This window comes from Nymphalis io, chromosome 15, assembly GCF_905147045.1.
Source record: "Nymphalis io chromosome 15, ilAglIoxx1.1, whole genome shotgun sequence".
In the NCBI taxonomy this organism is placed as follows: domain Eukaryota; kingdom Metazoa; phylum Arthropoda; class Insecta; order Lepidoptera; family Nymphalidae; genus Nymphalis; species Nymphalis io.
In genome coordinates, this window is record NC_065902.1 from 2,360,922 (window position 1) to 2,367,084 (window position 6,163).

Consider the following 6,163-nt stretch of genomic DNA (forward strand, 5'->3'; position numbering starts at 1 on the left):
CTCCAACCCACCATCTATAGTCTTCCCAAAAGTGCCCACGGCGAATTATGGAGGATAAAAAAACTATGGCATAATTATAGTAATTATGTCAAAACTTTACAAATATCTATTTAAGTTACCAGGTATATTTTTACGACATATTCAGTGCATGTGAGCCGTTCCCGTTTTATAACAAGTTGAGTTTAATGCAATTTCGTAGCGCTTTTTAAAATTGCCAGTTTAGTATTACGTGTTATGAACGTGTGGTTTTATTAAAAAAACTTTTTCATATCAACAATATCGTGTGCACTAGGAGTTATATATTAACTCACATACATATATATTTTCTATAAAATGTGAAAATTCAAACATAAACACTGGAGTAGTATTGCGAAATCTATTCTAAAACATAATCTTTCTTTTTGCCTTCACTTTATATATGAAATAAGTTCTCATATTAAATATTAAATACTTATATTCAATAAGTATATACTCTACATACTTACTTTAGTCCATAATATAAATAATTATTTTGGAAAAAAACATTTTATATTCATTTTGTTGATAATAGGTAATTGTTGTATTTCTAAAAACAGATTTTTTAAATGGAATCATTTAAAATAAATAATATGAATTTATTATAGAACTACCAATAATAGTTATAACGCATATACATATAAATAGATTATTATATGTATAATATAGATAAATTATTAATGATAAGGATTCCAAGGAAAAGTCAGTACTTTTAGTATTGACTTTTTCCTTATAGAGTATATACTCATTTAAGTGTTTCTTTATTAAGTATTCACAACAATTTGTAGACAATTAAACTAAACTGGACCATAAAGATTCGATCAATTTTTAGAAAATATCTGTACAACCAAAAACGAATAAATTTTATAAAAATAAAATTCTAAAAATTTTGCAATTTTTTAAGCGTGACAAAATATTTTACGTTTTGAAATAATAAGTAACGCATTACATAAAATAACTATTAGAAACACGTTCGCGTTTCCGAGATGGCTCATTATTTTTTCTTCAATAAAAAAGTAGTTAAGCAGTCGTTAAAACTATTTTTCACTTTGAAATCAGCTGTAAGTCGCTGGAAAATTCGACTACGGAAATAACATTTCATTTATCATAAGCAGTTTTTCTTAACAAACGAATAATGTCTAGTCATATTATAAAATTCATATTGTTTTATTAAAAATAGACACAGTTGAGCATAAATACCATATTACGCATGTAATCAAACTGGCTCGCTGACCCTTTCAACGAACACAACACCATAAGAATTGGCTTGCATAAAGTCCTACTAAGTTTAAAAAAATAGCGAACATGACAGTGTACAAAATAATTTTTAAAACTAACGTTCTCCAATCAAAAATTATTTATCTAATCTCATCTATAGAATCTCATTAGCGTATTTTTTTGCATAATAGTAATCTTGACTAACTAACAGACGACACTTTTTTGGTTGTACATCAACTTATATATTATCAGACCTACAAAATAAAAAAATATACTTTTATTACGAAAAAAAGTTTGTACATAATTATTATAAACTAATAATATTAACTTAATCCCAGTATTAAAGTAAAATGCAACAAAGCCCTAACTCGTTATACTCTACGCGTGATTGTAGCGAAGTTCTAAGTAGCTCAATTTATGCGAGCGTTTTGAAACGTGACATGGATTTAATTTAATAACGTTCGCTTCTATGGTTTAATTTAAAAGATTTTATCCATTGACGTAACTAGCTTATTCCAGTTATCTAGTTTTAACCGGTTACTAATTTTAAGAATGAAATACTTCTGATACTCCCTTCGTCTAGTTTTCGCCCGCCGCTTCACCTTTTTTTTTATAGAATACCACCTGATGGTAACTGGTCACCAACGCCCATAGACATTGACATTATAAGAAATGTTAACCATCGATTACATCAATGCACCACCAACCTTGGGAACTAAGATGTTATGTACCTTGTGCCTGTAATTACACTGGCTCACTCACCCTTCGAACTGGAACACAACACCAATACCAAGTACTGCTGTTTTGCGGTAGAATATCTGATGAGTGGGTGGTACCTACCCAGACGAGCTTGATCAAAGCTCTACTACCAGTAAATCTACGTGTTAAGGAGGCAGGAGTTAGGTAACAAAATTGTCTTTCCTTGGGGCACTAGCTTACTTCATACAAAATTTCATCAAAATTGTTTCAGGGGGTACTGAAGCGTAAAAGATAGACAGACAGACACAGTTACTTTCGCATTTATAATATTAGTATAGATAAATATTGTTTACATTGGTTTACTGAGTTTACATAATAAGCAATTGAATAGATTACATTGATGATTACAATTTGTTTTTAATAAAACTTATTTGCATATTTCTGATCCCTTTTTTCCCATCAGCGCTCCTGCTTTCTTAAATGACGTAATGTCCCCTTGACATTAACATATTGCATTTTGTTTTTTTTGACAACTTTGACAAAAATTATTTAAAAAAGGAAAAATCTGATGTGGCAAATTAAGCCAATTACAATTAATTTATTACTCAATATAATTTTTAAATTACTCGTCCTTTATAACCAAAAAGTTTCAATATGTAAAAATACTATTTTTATTTTGTAGGTTATTAGGTTGTTATTATGCATCGTTCATATGAATTTTCATGAAATGCTTAAACGCAGTAAAATTTATACTAAAATTTGAATATAATTTTCTCAGATATAAAATGAACGAAATATCGAAGTCTTTTGAGACTATCTAGCAATAATGCACTGTGATTTCAAGATTATATTTCATTTCATTCGTTCATTCGATTCCGTTGGGAAATGAAGACGAAAAGGTGTGAAGATTCCTATATTGCAGTGAGAATGTTTTTTGAAGTTTTTTGTTATATAGCATAGCTTATAACTAGATTACCAAAAAGTTTGTTATTCAGCATTTACGATGATTAATTAAAATCAATTTACTATAAGTAAATTATTTTTGTTAAACAAAGTCGTATATGTTTTTTTTTTATTTATATATAAAATTGCTATATTTTTCAAAAAATAGTCGATCTAGAATGTTTTAAAGTCATCTAATAAAGTATTCGAGTTACCATTATTTACAGATTTTGATAAGATTTTTTCTGCCTAAACGATTGCAATGAGATTTAAAATTGGATGTATATGTTATCTCGCTACGATGACGGGAATCGGAACTATATAACAATGAAAGCAAAAATTTCCCAACCAACTCTACCAATATAAGATGAACTCCCATTTCTAGCATAACCACATTAATGGGGGTTAGTTTTAAATAACACTAGCACCAAAGTTCCTTCGCAGATATAATGCGTTCCTGGCATAATCTGTCATGTGTCCGTGGTCGAATGGATGATGTAACTTTGAAATGGTAGAATATATGGTAACGGTGCCCTTCTTCCATAAAAAAAAATTATACGCGTGTTTTTTTTTTTATATTCGCCGGGAGGGCAATTGACTCTACTCCACCTGATGGTAAGTGTTCATTTAAAATAAATATTAAAGTGTTGCGCTTAGTTTAATATGCTTAAATGCAAACCAAACAATTTAAAATTTGTACCCGTATATTTTTGTAGTGTATCACTAGTGTACACTGACTAATACGCCCTTCAAACCGATACTATGTTGTCTAATATATATATATATATATATATATATATATATATATATATATATATATATAAATTAAATTTTCCGCCTGTAATTTCAAAATGCAGTTATTTTAATTAAACTTTTAAATGAATACGAGTTACCAAAAGAAAACATTTTTAATTAGAATATTCATGTATGTATTATTAAAATAGGCATTATGTATAGCAGATTTTGAAAGGTTTTCGTCATTATATGAATTCTACGCTGGCGAGTTCTTAGTAATGTTTTAAGTATTGTATGTTTTTTTTTTTTTTTAACATATGATTATATACTACCTGCTAAATACTTGGCACAATATTATTTTTACTGGCGACTTATAAATTAACAATCGTTAGAAATAGAAAAAAAGCATATTAAAAAAAACAATTCTTTCCGTTTTATCTTTGAAAAGTCGTAAAATAAAAAGAAAACATTGCAAACGTTGATGCGATAAACGTTTTTATTGTTCGAACATAAATACTAAAATTCCTTGAAAAATTATTTTCTTACGTTATACAGATTTATTGTTTTCGAAATAATCGTGTGGTTGGTCGTTTTTACAAATTATAAATCTTGGTTTCCTGTTTTCTATTTCCAAATCATGTTCTCGGCCAATAGAAACATCAGCAGGAACTACCCGTGGAATTTATTGCTTAAAAATTTGAACTGGATGTTTAAATTGCCGACATATTTATTATATTTTATAGAATTACTTATTTGATTATTTACTATTTTTAAATTCATTTTAAACAATATTGATAACCGGGCTATTACCGTGATTTCGTCCTGTGTACTTAGTATAGGGTAAAATAAACAAGACCAGCTAAATATATAGCGATACATAATAATATTTTATATCTTTTAACTCTTTATTTACATATGAATGAAGCATTTCGATTTCTTATACATGACTAGACATATACATAATTGGCATGTAATATTGACTCTGGTTGAATAGTATCCGATTTCATCACATATATGTCGTAAGATTCAATTGGGAGTAAGACCTTCAACCACACTGTATAGTGGTGGGAAACTACGCTAACAAAAGCCCCAAGCTACATGATTGGAAATTCTTTATATCTGTTCATTCAATGTCATGCTGAATAAGGACAAGTGAATGCTGACGTGGGTATAACGCGGGTTTATATCCAAGAAAGATTTACACTTTACGAACCAGAAATAATAAATATAAATGACAAAACTTAGTATAAAAGGCATGCGTATCCCTCGAAGTGATTTCCACACACACGAGACGAAAAAAAAAATACAAACAGATAAAAAAAGAGATAAACACGTATATTCAGATGTATTTAATCATACAAAATTTAAATTACAATATACTCTGTAAATTAGATATATCCTCAGCTACATAGCTAAACAATATATAACAAAAAATAAAACAATTACGTAATACGTACATAGATACATACATATTTTATTTTATGCTGGTTCAGCTTTTAAAAAAAAAATATAATATTTTAAAATATTTTCTGAATTCGAAAGTTAAGAAAGTTCGTATATTGATGTATGATATTAATGGAAATTAATAATCAATGGCGATGACCGTTTTATAATAAGAAAAACGACGATTTGAAATTTCAGAAAATTTCCGCGTTTCCTTTACCGATTCTTTTCTGTGGTTCGTTGTTTTTTGATCGGAAGATATACTTGATTTGTGTACAGAAATTATAAAAAACAGGATTGCCAATACAGCTCTATTGCCAATTGGCAATGTACGAAGATATATACATCGTAAAACTGATTGCCTTTGGGATAGAAAAAATCGAAAACTGCACCTGAATCGGTAGATAAATCGTAGAAATGCTGAGTAACATGTACTATCATATCTCCCATACAAATGGACCGATTTTAGGTGTTTTTTTCTGTTTGAAACGTGATTTGATTGTGGTGATTTTTAGCTATAAATTGTAAAGATCCGTTCAGGCGTGAAGATCATTAGCTCATTTCCTAATCGATCAAAGGGTTTTGCTAACTTTCAGGTCCAATTGATTTTAAATTGCGAACGCGATGACGCTTGTATTAAAATATTAAGTTAAAGAACAAATACATTTGATATTATATTTTGATCTTGTTTGGAATTGAATTCTGCCAACGATCAACAATTATTTATTACCACATTCATGAATTATTATCCCGCCAAATAGCAATTATTTCTACAACATGGTTTGAAGGATGTGTGAACCTTTGTTCACACATCCTTATCCTCATCTTAGCTCTCATGTTTTGCAGTGAATTGGTATAAGGAACAGCCAATATTACTCCTAAGACCACCATTCCATTCTAGCCAATTTGGTCCTTATGTAGCCAATTTGATCATCTGCCTCCTAAATATAAACTAAAAGATACACTAATACTACCGATGTGGCCATAAACTCGTTTGCCTTGTCTTTCGGATTACAACAATGATGATACTGACACAAAGTTGTTATATTCAGAACTTATTGATGTCTATATATATAATCTAATGAAAAAAAAAACTTACATATTAGACATA

At 29.0% G+C, this 6,163-nt stretch overlaps 1 protein-coding gene across 1 annotated transcript in view; it reads right to left on the reverse strand.

Annotated features, from left to right (window-relative positions):
* LOC126773606 (calmodulin-A-like) overlaps positions 1-6,163 on the reverse strand; it is a 61,320-nt gene that overhangs the window by 26,482 nt on the left and 28,675 nt on the right. The gene's annotated exons all lie outside the window — the stretch shown is intronic.